This window comes from Moschus berezovskii, chromosome 23 (assembly GCF_049115385.1).
Source record: "Moschus berezovskii isolate FMDL1 chromosome 23, NW_MosBer_1.0, whole genome shotgun sequence".
Classification (NCBI taxonomy): domain Eukaryota; kingdom Metazoa; phylum Chordata; class Mammalia; order Artiodactyla; family Moschidae; genus Moschus; species Moschus berezovskii.
In genome coordinates this window covers 26,633,321-26,647,784 of record NC_142482.1, presented here as the reverse complement: position 1 = coordinate 26,647,784, position 14,464 = coordinate 26,633,321, and the positions used below count along the sequence as shown (strand labels likewise).

The 14,464-nt window shown below is 49.7% G+C and overlaps 1 non-coding gene across 1 annotated transcript; it reads left to right on the top strand.

Annotated features, from left to right (window-relative positions):
* Positions 1 to 4,068: 4,068 nt before the first annotated feature.
* TRNAI-UAU (transfer RNA isoleucine (anticodon UAU)) lies at positions 4,069 to 4,141 on the top strand. The gene has a single exon. It is a non-coding gene; the product is annotated as a tRNA-Ile (tRNA).
* The last annotated feature ends 10,323 nt before the right edge of the window (positions 4,142 to 14,464 follow it).

The following is a 14,464-nucleotide window of genomic DNA, read 5'->3' as shown; positions in this document are numbered from 1 at the left end:
GCTTTTCTTTCTTACTGCCACTGTCAGTGGAGAGACACTGCGGATGGCATGAATAATAGATTATTAATTTGGAGCCCCTCCAGTGAGTGAGACTTGCCACCCAGTGAGGACGCATGTTATGTAACCAGCAAATTACGGTGGCATCAGAGGCAGTGTGTCTGCTGAAGAGTGTGAGATTAGAGGAGGGAGAGAAGCGGGGAGCAAGGCCACTTCACAGGAGGGGCTGTGGGGAGCCAGGCTCCAGGCTGGCTATTTGCAGCTGTCTTCTCTCTGTGAAGCTTCACAGTGACCAGTGAAGAGGCGTCAGAATCTCTCTACGGAGAGAGAAGGGACTGGTTGAAGCCGAGCTGCCTAGCGTCAAGTCCTGCTGAATTCCTGGCGCCCAGCCTGTACCCAGCTGGTTGCCACCCTGAAGCTTCCCCTTGTTGGTGAGCTGGTTGGGACTGTACCTCAGAAGACCTGCTGGAAAAGGTGTCCCCCGTGAGACAGGAAAACCAGACCTAGGAGTTGTCATCTCCAGAGGAGGAAGTCCCTGGCCATTCCCCTGGCTATGTGAGCCTGGATTTCTCCACCAAGACCGTTGGAAGGTGACTTACGGCTGGAAGCTAATCACTTAGTGTACCCACACCGTCTCCAGCATTGATAGCGTAGCAGTGCCTCAGGGAGGGGAATTTCAGGCCATCTTTCTTGACAAGGTACTAGAGTCAGGCCAAGAGTTGGGTGTAAAGGCTTCCGAGATTAGCATTTCAGAGGCAGGAGTCTGCCTCATGGCCACCATGAAAATGTACCCTTCAGAACTCCTTCTTCAGAGAGTGTATTGGATTCAGCCACCATGCTCTGAATCCCACCGCGCTGGCACTAAGGCCACACTTCCCAGCTCGCGGCCGAGTGTGGCTGGGATGTGAAGCGGAGGCCTTCATGTGAGATGGGGGAGGGGAGACATCAGCTCAGGCCCTCCCCTCCCCCACTGGCCTTATCCCATTTGCTTAACTTTCTTCACCTGCACTACAATCTAAGCGTTTTCGACCCAAACTTCCTTCTTTCCCACTCTCCTTTACAGCACCAGACCTGTGTTGCCACTTGACGCTTCTCCGAGCCTTTTCCAGCTTTCTCTCCATTTTCCATCACAGGCATGTCTTCCCTTTCGTAATCCTGGCATCTGCTTCTTCAAGGAGCTAGACTAATGCAGGCTCTTCTTCAACCCCTGGACCAGGCAGAAATGCTCACTGTCCAGGCACTGAGATGGAAGAGACTGGTGACAAATGCACCGTGTTTATAATCCATCATGGACCTTACCTTGATGGAACTGGGTTCCTGCCCCAGGAACTGCAAAGACCCTGAGGCTGGAGTGTATTTGGCATAACTGATGTAAACAGTGGTCGGAGATGAGCTCAGAGAGGTGAAAGGGCCAGGTCAGGTGGGACCTGGGGTCACCTTGGGACATCATTCCCAGCCGGATTGGGAGGCCAGGACTTGGCCCTTTCGTGGTTTCCTCTTGTCTCTCTTCCTCTTGTCCATCAGAAGCTGGGTCTGTTCCTCACTGGTCTGTTTCTCCAAGGCTGCAGCATCAAAAGTGGCTTGATTCCTCCCCTTCCTGTGCTTCTTAATCAGCAGTGCCCAATTGTTCTATTAATATCAGAGGCGGGCATGGAAGTCTGGTGGTTTTTAAAGGTTTAAGGAAATTCTGGCCCTGCTCAGTCACTGTTAGCCTTAGAACCTTGGACAAGTTAATCTCTTGAAGCCTCAGTTCCCATCTGCACAAAAGTAATGCTAACAATAGTAGTCACAGCAGCTGACACTAGTCAAATGTCCACTACATGCCAGGCACTATTCTAAGTGCATTATGTTTATTGTAAGAGCCATGTCTATGGGATGGCTGCTGTAATTAACCTATGGATGAAGTGGTTAAGAAACTAGCTGGAGATCACCAGATGGTGAGGAGCAAAGGTGGGCTGCAGACCCATGTGGTCTTCTTCCCAGGTCCTGTATTATCCTGCCCCGAGTGCTCATCTTACAGCTGTCGGGAGAGCCATCTGAGAAAGTCCTGTGTCCTTTAGGAAATGTCCGCAGTGCCGACACATGCCTGGGCTCTGATTCCCATGCTCTCCGTGAGAGTGTGTATAGACACACAGAACACTCTGTCCTTTCACCTGTCATTCAGGAGGAACATACTTACTGGGGACCTCTTATGTGCCAAGCGGTGTCTCAGGTGCTAGATAGAGCAGAGACCAAGCCAAATTTGTCCTCGACCCCCTGAAACTTACAGTCTAGAGGAGAAGAGAGACATTAAACAGATAATTATGTAGATGATTAATTACAGTCAGGGTCTGTGCTGTACAGAGAAGCAGGGGTTAGTGAGAAAATTTAACAAGGTGACTTGGACTGAGTGGGAGTAATTGACCCTAATACTTAGCCCCTGCCAGCCCCCATGTGATCCTGTCTAATGGAGGAGACACAGCCCTGCTTCAGGGACCCCAGTCTGAGGGGAGATACTGCTCTGCCCTCAGGAAGCCCCAATCTGAGGGGAGACACGGCCCTGCCCTCAGGAAGCCCCAGTCTGAGGGGAGACACAGCCCTGCTTCAGGGACCCCAGTCTGAGGGGAGACACAGCCCTGCCCTCAGGAAGCCCCAGTCTGAGGGGAGACACGGCCCTGCCCTCTGGAAGTCCCGATCTGAGGGGACACACGGCCCTGCCCTCTGGAAGCCCCAGTCTGAGGGGAGACACAGCCCCATCCTCAGGAAGCCCCAGTCTGAAGGAGAGACGAATCCTCTCTGCTTGTATAAAAAAAGGGGAACTACTAAGGTGACTGCTGAGGTCAGCAAGCAGGACACAAAAGAAAGAAGAGTCTGTGTTCAGGGCTGAAGATGTCTTGTTGGAAGGGCTCAGACTGGCATTTAGGGGTCCTGCCCAGCACAGGCTGAGCATACCCCAGTAGGGTCAGCTTTCAGTGACCTTGTGGGTAAGGAGGACACAGGCAGAGGTAGAAATAAGAGCAGGTAACAAAGTTAAGTGACCCAGTGTGGGTACTAAATAAATTAGAGGTGTTAGTCTGAGCTAGTGAGGGTCCCCACATCAGTAAATAACAGAGGAGCCCCGCAGCCATTAACTCTCCCCACTGCTCCACTATCAAAGGTCCCGTTACTGGAGCTTCCAGAGAGATTTATCTCCATTTCAGTACCTGGCTCTTCAGAGTTGGAAATTAAAGTGAAACCACGGAGCAGAACCCGGGGCTATGGCAATGCAGTCGTGTGGGAGCGGTGACTCAAAGGAAAGCTAAGGCCAGCTCAACCGCTGACTGAACAGCTGAAGGAGGATTTTTTTTTTTTTTTTAAGAGAAGGAGTTGGGGGAAATTTTCTAATGAATCCTATCCAACCATAAAATCATGTAGAAAATGAATCCTATCTGACAATAAAATAAAAGTGAAACAAATTACTAGGTTCTCATATTTGTAGGAGAAATTAATTTCATGTTTAGAATACTAATTGCTGGCTGAAGGGTCTGAAACCACACTCTGCCTGTATGGGGCCTGAGCCTTAGTTACAGGGGGCTGCAGAGGAGGGGCTGGGGCGGCCTGGGCTGGGGTCTTCTGCTTGGACCTTGCCCTGGCTGTGTCTTTCTTCAGTGCCTGGGGCTCAGTTGGTACAACATTGCTTGGCATGTGTGAATTATTTCTGATATTTTTTGTTTTCCTCAGACTCGGATGTGCCTGGAAATATCAGTTGTATCTCCTCTATCAGATGTGGGCTCCTTGAGGCTGCGCTGTGTCTCCTCCCAGACCGGGGCTCCCTGAGGCAGGGCTGTGTCTCCCCTCAGACTGGGGCTCCCTGAGGGCAGAGTTTTCTCTACCTCACATTGAAGGTAGAAAATGAATCTCCCACAACAGGCTGAGGGTTCCTTGAAGGAAGAAAGTCTTGAGGAAAACTACAAACTCTTTTCTCTGGAAAATGAACAGATACACAAGAAGCTACTAGGGATTCATCGACCCCATCCAGTGTCTGCACAGCTTTTCAGCCAGATGGAGACAAAAAGACTAGCGTAAAGACATGAAGTAAAAGTCAGACTATCTGCCCTCTTAGTGCAGTAGGCAGCATATTAGTCTTATAATCTGAAGATCCTGAGTTCAAGCCTCAGAGAGGGCAGGTCCTTTACTTCTGGGGCTTTCCAGGTGACACATTGGTAAAGAATCCACCTGCCAGATTCTTTGAGATGCAGATTCAATTCTAAGAGATGCAGAATCAATCCCTGGGTCAGGAAAATCTCCTTGGAGAAGAAAATGACAATCTGCTCCAGTATTCTTGCCCGGAAAATTACAAGGAGAGAGGAGCCCAGTAGGCTACTGTCCACGGGGTCTTGAAGAGTCGGACACAACTGAGCATGCACACACACACACACAGACACACACACATACACAGACACACAGACATGATGTAGGAGGTAATTTCTTGCATATTGTACTATGAAGTACACATGATGTTTTCCTTTTGCTTTTTCACCCGCAGTGCCTCGTAGTGTGAAATGTGAGTTAATTCCCCATTACCCCCTGGTGTAATTATATTAGCGGATTATCTGTGAAATATTTTTTGTTTTTTAAAAAACCCACGAAACAACAAGAACAAAATCAAAATCTATCTGCCCTGTTGCCCCTGAAACTCCTGTGTCACTGCCCTGGCTTAAGTGGCACCTGTTCAGAAGACAATTGGACTTACCCTGGTGGCCAAGCTCATGCTGTAATGATTCCTTTTATTGATCTCCTGCCCAGCACTGTACCAGAGTTCTACGTCCATTCTGGTCCCTATACCTTCTGGGGATGACAGGCTTTATTGTGCCCATTTGACAAAGGAGGCAAACAAGATTCCAAAAGTTCTAATAGCTTACACAAGCCTGCCCGGCAACTAAGCATGTGAGATGGGATTTGGATCCAGAACTGTTGATCTCTTCTCTCTCACACTAAGCTTCCATGCACCATACACCATTAAGAGAGTCAACCTGCCTCCACTCCACCGCTTACATGGTGCCAGCTTCTGGGCAGACGTGGAACCTGGCCTGACAGGTGTATTCTTGTGGACAATCCCCTAGTCTGACATCACCTCTTGAGGGGTATCTGTGGGGTTTGTCCTGGCTTTTGTCCCACTTCAGGTAGACTAGCTGTGTAACTTTTGAGTGGTGTCACACCCTCTCTGGGCTCCATCTCTCAGCTATACAAGGAGACATGTAGACTAATCCAGTGGAGGGCCTTCCAAGTGTGAGCTCCTGGGACACAGGCACCTCAGGGTGAGTGGTGGTATGGTGAAGAAGAGACATCTTTTCCTATTCACCTCTATGAGGTCCCCATGCCTTTTATTTTGATGATCTTTGCATCCAAATGCAGAGCACATGGTTCTGTGTCTCAAGGAGATGAACCAGGGACCAAGTATGCATGCAGGTGATATGCTGTTAGGCTGTCCCCTGAGGCTGGGGATTGCAGATTGGCAGTTCCAGCCCCCAGTGCGTGATACGATGCCTGTGGCATTGCTCATGTACATAGACTGTTGATGAATGAATAAATAAACAGATGAATGATGAAATGCAAGTGACCAAGACTCACAGCCCCTCCAGAGGACCCCAGTCCAGGTCTGAATCCTCTTCCCTCCCTGCTCCATCCCACCCTCCGGCCCTGCCGCGCCCCTACAATCTGGAAGGAAACAGCGTTCCTCTCTGAACTGTCCTGTGTCAGCTGCTGGAAACCTTTTGCCGACCCTTACGCCCTGTCCCCGTTCCCATGCCTGTGGCTGTTTCCACTGCTCCCACTCTTCCTCATCCTCACATTCTGCTCCCACCATCTCCCTCCTTCTCTGATTCACGCATTTCTTAATTATTATGGAGCATTCACAGACAGAGAGAAACGGTGTCTGGAGGAGGGAGCCCGGCCTCCCACTTGAGCTCAGGGATCCAGGAGGAGATGAGACAACTGTGCAGGTGTAGCGAGCCAGGCCCTGGGGACACAGCCCATTGAAGCTGCGACTCCAGGACAGAATGTCTGGGCTAAAGCATAATTACCTGCCCGTTAATATGTTAATCTCTCATATACAGACTGAACGCCACTATTTTCCTTTAAATAATTAGCTGCTGAGAAGATGTATAGTTCTGGGAAAGTTGCTGGGGCTGCGGCTGAGGGTTTAACATTTTAATTAAAGCCTTTCTAATAAATATTTACCACGGCCTCTGATACTGTCAGGAAAGAAAGACAGGAAAGAGGAAGAAGGTAAGATGAGAGGAAGAAGGAAAGGAAAGAAGTGGGAGAGAGGGAGGAAGAGAAAGAGGAAGGAAACGGTACACAGGGAGAAAAAGATCCTATAGAGGAGCAGGAAGGAAGCCCCTCTGAAATCCCCCCATGAGCAAAGCCAGACCTCAGGACACCTCACAGTCTCCCGGGGTGTTCCTCACTATGGTACAAAGAGCCCTAAACTCGATTTTGACGAGAATACCAATCCTTCACCCTCTGTGGCATGCTCCTGTGTTTATTCATTTATTTGGCTGCACCTGGTGCAACAGGTAGGATCTAGCTCCCTGACCAGGGATTGAACCTGGGCCCCCTGCACCGGAAGTGTGGAGTCTTAGCCACTGGACCACCAGGGAAGTCCCTGCTCCTATGTTTCTAATTCTTGTCTTTCCAGCCCATCCACGTATCCTTGAGTCTCCAGTGCCCACTCCCTCACAGCCCCATCTGACCACCTCCTATCACCCCATCATGGACACCCCATCCACCAGGCAGCAGGGGTCCCATAGGCAGGACGCCTGAGCAAGGGGCTGTGGCTCTCAGGGACTCTCTCTCCCCCTGAGGTGGGCATCTCCTTGTCTTAAAGACTTGGTTCTCAGTCCTCTACGTGTGGGGTCAGCCCAGCCACAAGCAAAGAGCAGATGTGATCGTTGAAATGGCCATTTGGCCACTAGGATAAGTCTGGCTGACTTTTTAAACATTTCTAATTTTTTTTCTTTACAGCTTTTATTTCTTTGCAAGTACTACTTTTTTCCCCCCCCTATTTTATGGCTGCCTGCAGAATCTTAGTTCTCTGACCAAAAATCAGACCTGGGGGCCCTGCAGTGGAAGCTCAGAGTTTTAACCACTGGACAGCCAGGGAAATCTTCAGGTTGAAGACTTTAGATCCAAAGTGGATATGGATGGAGCAGGGACCCTGAGCTGGGAGCAGGAGCCAGAGCTCCTGAGATGTCTTTTTATGACTCTTTTTTTTTTTTTTTGGAATTCAAGCATCAGCTCAGTTTAATCACCAGCTGTATGTATGTGTGCATGTTCTCAGGCCCGGCATCTCTGGTCTCCCCTCTCTGCTGCCACCCCTCTTTACTAGCCTTAATTACAGCAATTTAGGAGGCCTGCTTAAGATTGCAGAGTAAACCTATCAATATTTCACTTAAGAATGGATTTCTGTCGGATGGTATCAGAGGGCTATAAATGAGAAATATGAGACTTGTTCTCAGGTAGCCACACACACACACACATACACCCTCTGATGAATGATGAACACGTGATTTCCTTTCTGTCTCAGGCACTGGCAACAGCTGAGAGCTCTTCCGCTACAGACAGAGATGAGCATTTCTACAGGAACTATTTGCCTAAAACACATTGAAATAAATAGGAGAAGAGTGTGGCTCTGTGTCCTGAGGTTTCCTGTTGTGAGGAGCCGGGTGACACTGCTGCTCTGAGCAGTTCCCTCTTTGGGTTTGTTGGAAGAAGAAAGGTCATGTTCACCAGTGAAGAGGGCAGGGTCACCAACGGGCTGCAAATACAGCATCCATGTCAGGACAGAGAAAGGGCTGGGACCCAGGACCCCTGTTGCTCCCCTTCCCTCGTCTTCCTCTCACTCCCTGTGGATCCAGAGTCACAGGAGCTCTCTCTTCCCTGGGCTTCTTCAACCATAAGGTCTGCAAGTGGGTTACTCTCAGCATTGGGAACTGTGTATCCTTGGGGAACAAGCATAGGCTTTGAGACCCGACAGTCCTGGGTCACTTGCTAACTGGGGGACCCCAGGAAAGTCATATCTTCACTGAATCTGTTTTCCCCAACTCTAAATGGGAAAAAAGTTGTACCCGTCTCATGGGGTAGAAGTAGCGATGGTGACTCTAAAGCCCCTATACTGAGCGGGGCTTCAGGGTGGTCACTTTGGTGACGAGATGACAAGGTGACTTCTTGGTGTGGTTGGTTGTGGGTGCCGTACCTTAAAAAGGACACTGACCAATTCAATTGTCCAGAAAGAGGACACTAGGGCGCTGAATGGTCGGGAAACTAAGGACACATAAGAGCAAATCGAAAGGACTGGGAGTGTTTAGCCTAGAGAACTTGTGTCTCAGGATGATATACTTGCTTGCCCCCTTTAGGCACATCTTCAACATCGTCTTGCCGAAAATGGATCAGAGATGTTATGTGAAGCCCCTAGCCCTCACCCCAGGGAGAAATAGAAACTACAGGAAAAATCCAGATTTCTATAAAGGACATTTTAACCCTCTGAACTGTACAAAGATGGAGTGTGCTGTTTCACATGGTTCTGAGTCTGCATTACTCACCATTTTCAGGAGTGGCTGGCTGACCACTCGACAGGGATTCATAGAGGTGACTCATCATTCCCAACTGGAGCCTATGCTTTCAGGTCATCTGGTCTCTAGTTCCACACAGAAGGCCCTTCATTAGAGCAACAGTCCTCTCCTGTTTCCATCACTTTCCTCACAGCCCCCCTGGGGAAGAGGTGATTTCTCTGCGGGCAGCTTTGGGGGAGAATCTGAGTGCTCTTCGCTTTGGGGATCTTCCTGTTGACAGAAAGCACAGATATTCTGCTTATTCCCACCATGGGAGGAGGGTGGGACTGCAGAGGCCCAGCTCTGCCTGAGATTCAGTAATCCTGGTAAATTTGGGCATGAGGTATTACAAGCCCACCTGGCTAAGAGACCTTAATGCCACAGGCCCCACTACTCTTCAGTGGTACTGAAGGTAATATTTGGTTTCCATTTTGCTTGACTCCTGTATCTATTTCTCAGAAAACTCTGAACAAGGTGTGGGGGAAGGGATGTGAGTCACTGAGCCCTTGAGACCTTCAGGTAGTTCAGTTTCCTAAGGTCGTACCCTAGAGTGGTCACTGCCTAGTTGCTTTCAGATCTCTTTCCAGCCTTCCTGCATATGATGCTTCCCAGCCTCCTTTGCCAGCTAGTCTCTTGTTGGATCAGCTAATAGGAGGAATAGTGGGAGACAGCAGAAAAGGAAAAGTGAGATGCCACGGTATTTCTCCCTCTCTTGTCTTGTTTTAAGGCATCTCTTCAGGCTGGCTGATTCTCCAGTGTGGTTCCAACTCCTACCCCACAGCCTTGGCACCTGGTTTCTGGTAATAGACCCTCCTGTTGTCCCCCCTGCCCTCAGGGTCATAGTGGCTTCCTGCTCTTGCTGACCTCTGGTTGCTGCTGCACCCCCTTTTTGGTTCCTCAGCTCTTCCAATACTTGTGTAACCAGTTTCCTGTATTAAATCTCTCTGAAATACCTAGTATGGGTTGTGTTCTCCTGATTGGACCTTGAGTGATACAGAACAGAGTGTTCACTGGGGAAAATTATACATCTGATTCCCCAGGTGACCAGCACTGTGAAGGTCACCATGTGATTCATAGGTTCCCTAGGGGTCACCTAGCAACAGTTAGAATCAGACATGGAATAACAGACTGGTTCTAAATTGGGAAAAGAGTACGTCAAGGCTGTGTATTGTCACCCTGCTTATTTAACTTATAGGCAGAGTACATCATGCGAAATGCCAGGCTGGCTGAAGCACAAGCTGGAATCAAAATGACAGGAAGAAATATCAATAATCTCAGATATGCAGATGACACCACAGTTACAGCAGAAAGTAAAGAAGAACTAAAGAGCCTCTTGATGAAAGTGAAAGAGGAGAGTGAAAAAGCTGGCTTGAAACTTAACATTCAAAAAGCAAAGATCATGGCATCCAGTCCCACCACTTCATGGCAAATAGATGGGGAAACAGCAGAAACCATGACAGACTTTATTTTGAGGGGCTCCAAAATCACTGCAGATGGTGACTGCAGCCATGAAATTAAAAGACGCTTGCTCCTTGGAAGAAAAGCTATGACCAAACTACTCAGCATATTAAAAAGCAGAGACATTACTTTTTCAAAAAAGGTCCATCTAGTCAAAGCTATGGTTTTTCCAGTAGTCATGTGTGGGTGTGAGAGTTGGACTATAAAGAAAGCTGAGCGCTGAAGAATTGATGCTTTTGCACTGTGGTGTTGGAGAAAACTTTTGAGAGTCCCTTAGACAGCAAGGAGATCCAGCCAGTCCATCCTAAAGGAAATCAATCCTGAATATTCATTGAAAGGATTGATGCTGAAGCTGAAGCTCCAAAACTTTGGCCACCTGGTGTGAAGAACTGACTCCTTGGAAAAGACCCTGATGCTGGGAAAGATTGAGGGCAGGAGGAGAAGGGGACGACAGAGGATGAGATGGTTGGATGGCATCACTGACTCGATGGACATGAGTCTGAGCAAGCTCTGGGGGTTGGTGATGGCAGGCTGAAGTCCACTGGGTCGCAAAGAGTTGGACACGACTGAGCGACTGAACTGACTGAGGGATCTCTTTAAACCTGAGGCCCCCTGATCTCTATGCCTCTGAGCTCTGAGTGTCTTAAGGAGGGGTGAAGTCATGGAGGCCATGTGGAGTAGGTCAGGACCTCCCAGGATAGGGTATGTGTTTGTGTGTGTGTGTGTGTGTGTGCACGCACACGCTCACTTGCTCAGTCCTGTCCGACTCTTTGCGACCCCATGGACTGTAGTCCTCCAGGCTACTCTGTCCGTGGGATTCTCTAGGCAAGAATACAGGAATGGGTTGCCATTTCTTCCTCCAGGGAATCTTCCTGACCCAGGGAGCAAACCCATGTCTTCTGTGGCTCCTGGATTGACAAGTGGAGTCTTTTTCCACTGAGCCACCTGGGAAGCCCAGGGTAGGGTGTAACAGCCCCTGTTATAGGATCCCCCTTTCCCTGCCCTAAGGTCAGTCACTGGGTGCTCCTATAGCAGGGTGGGTAAAACAGTCCCTTAGACGCAATATTTGACCTGTGTTCAGAGCCCTTTTGCTTCAATCATTTTCCAAACAAGTGATTTCCCTGGAAGGTTTAGCCAGTTCCACCCCAGGCTGTCAGCCCTGCCTTCTCCATTCCCAGCTCTTCACTCTGAGTCCGCTCACCCAACCTTCCCGTATCTTGGCCTGAGTGGCCTGGTCTAGACCATCTGCTCTGTGCACCCTGCCTTGTGGGACAGCATGGGTCCTGCAGCTCCAGGCCCCTTACCCTGTATCCACACTTGTCCATGCCTGCATATGACAGGTCTTACCAGAGACAGGTCTCATCAGAGACAGGTCTCTTGAGTCTCCCCAGGTGCCTGACAGCTGTTGGTGCCCATCAGGGAGCCCCCTTCTGTCTGAGGACACTGCCAGAAGTGAAGCAGCCATCTGCACCTCCTTCCCAGAGGCCTGGAAGTAGGGCAAGCCTGGGGCTGCTGACATGGGAGATGGGAGATCTGTCGTACCATCTTCTTTCTGCATCACTGTCTGCCCATAAGCAACCTTAGAAAGTTGACTTAGAGTTTCCTTGCCTGAAGAAAGAAGTAGAAGACTTAATAAACTCTCTGAGATTATTCCATGAACACCACTGAAAAACCTTAAGGGTCTCAACCTACAAATTAATCTTTTCCATAATTACCGCATTTGCCCTTCCCATCCGGAGAAGGCAATGGCAAGCCACTCCAGTACTATTGCCTAGAAAATCCCATGGATGGAGGAGCCTGGTAGGCTGTAGTCCATGGGGTCGCTAAGGGTCGGACACGACTGAGCGACTTCACTTTCACTTTTTACTTTCACACATTGGAGAAGGAAATGGCAACCCACTCCAGTGTTCTTGCCTGGAGAATCCCAGGGACCGGGGAGCCTGGTCGGCTGCCGTCTATGGGGTCACACAGAGTCGGACAAGACTGAAGTGACTTAGCAGCAGCAGCAGCCCTTCCCATCACTGTGATGGCCACGAACTCTGTCATCACCACTCCAACACTGTCCTCTTCACCATCCCGACTACCAACAATACCATCCCCCTCACCCTGTCACCATGGTCACCAGTATCACCTCCATCGCCACCCCGTCACTATCCTTGACACCCCTGACACTCTCATTGTCACTATTACAGTGATCACCGCCATGCTAGCCAAATCATCGCCATTATCCCGATCAACACTAGAAACACCCTCAGCTTCAACACCTTACACAGCACCCTCACTACTGTCGTATGAGCGCCTGGTGGGGCCGAGTACTGTAGGGAGAAGTCAATGTGGGGTCTCTGATTGGTGACAGTCATAGCGACACAGCAACTCAGCAGCAGAGCAGCAAGCTGAAATCAAGACACAGAGGACCAGAGTGGGAGTGTCTCCTTTGCGCAGGGATGCCTTTTAATAGGACGAGGAGCAGCTAGAGGGACAGGAGGAAAACCATTGCTGATAGGGAAGAGCCAGAGGACGCAGCCAACCCTGTGTGTAGAGCCGGGGAAGGAATGCTTGGAGCCTCACTGGGACTCAGAGTCGTGGAGGGGTTGGTGATGAGGTCAGCGTAGAGGCTGTTGTCCTTCCTTCGGAGGGTACACAAAACACCCAGTTTCCCGGATGGGGCCTGTGATAGGGTGATGAGAAGGAGAACAGTGCTCTTGTCTGGGAGTTGGCCTTGGTGCCCTCCTGTTGAATGTAAACAATTTCCCAGAACGTTAATATCAGACAAGGCCACCTGCAACCACGACAGAACAAGACAAAGATAAGTCTATTCCATAACCACGCCTGAACACAGACAAGACACGAATGTTGTGCAAACCATAACATATCAAACAGCCCTCCTCCCAGCTCAGGTGACTGACTGCTGCTCTTTCACTAATTATAGTGTCCTCCTCCCTACGGATCAAGCTGATTGAGATACTCACTCACAGGACCGCCCCACTTTCTGACAGCTCTCAATCCTGAGCAGACTACTGTCTTCTTGGACTCTTCTGCAAATCGCCTGACCAAAGCCCAAACCCTCTGATGGCGTCTCTCTAGCCCTGTCCTGTTACTGACATAGTCAGCTCCCTCCCCTCCGCCTCCCGTCATGTATGTCATCCCTCTCTGCAACGAGTAATAAACCCAATTTGGTCCATGGCTGGTGTGTTCCCAGGGTATTTGACTGGAGGGCACTGACAGAGCTGTGGGAAGCTGTTACCTCTAGTGAGTCTGATAGGGTTGATAATCCCCCCACAGAGGTCTCCCTGCTTCTTGAAGGACTGTGGGGTGACCAGGGTGTACTACAGTTAGGCCGCCTCCTCACCGCTTTCTGGGTCCACCTTCTCCAGTTGATCACGCTGATAAGGGGATTGAATGAGACCCAGGTTTCTTTCAAAGTATTGATCCATGGGCCATAAAACTCCCTTGAGCTGCTTGTCGAAGTGCTGGATCATGCAACTTACCCCTAGACATCTCAAAAGACCAGAAGTCTGTTATTTTAGCAAGCCCCTCATGTGGTGATCATGTGCAATGACATTTAGGAACCACAAGTTGAAGTTCCTGTCATTCTGAGGGCCTTCAAGTCACCAAAGACTCAAGATCGGGGCTGGCAAGCTGGACTCTGCAGGCTTCCCCAGAGACTGGAGAACAGGCCCCACTCTGGAAGCTCAAGCCCCTGTGGTGTTTCCCACCCTGGGATCAGGTCCCTATTTGCCTCTCTAGGGGGGTGCACATCTTCTTCTAGACATCAGGGCACAAAGAGGCCCAATAACATTCAAGATAAAGACAACTGCCTCCAGCAAAACGTGTCTCAAAAGGGACTCACATTCCATATCTTGAAGTGAACAAAAATGTTAATCAATAGATCCATCACCCTGGCTCCTGTGTCTCTGAGGTGCAAAACAATAATGGTGTTAACACACAAACACACACACACACACACACACACACACACACATAGAGTTGTCTCCATGCAGAGGCTGAGCGGGCAGACGAATCTCTTATACTCAGAGCTTTGCACAACCCCCCATCCTCCTAACCGCTCACCCCACCCTGTCCTCACTAACCCAGTCCTCTTCCACGAGGATGGTCCTGGCCTGGTGAGACCTCAGTATCAGGCCCTTTGTTTCCGTGGATCCTGCCCAGCCCCACTCGAAGACTGCTCTGTGCTTTATGGAGCTACAGCCTCAGCAAGACCTTCTTTCGTTCTTTGAACTCCCTTCTACCTTTAGCCCCATTTAGCAATTTGGGACCTATTTCATATCTCTGAGCCTTAGAGTTGATGTTGGGATGGGATAAGACTTTGGGGCCATTGGGCTGGTGGTAAATGTATTTTGCATGTGAGAAGGACATAAACTTTGAGGGGATCCAGAGGGTGGAGTGTTATGGGCTGAATTACGTACCCCCTCCAAATT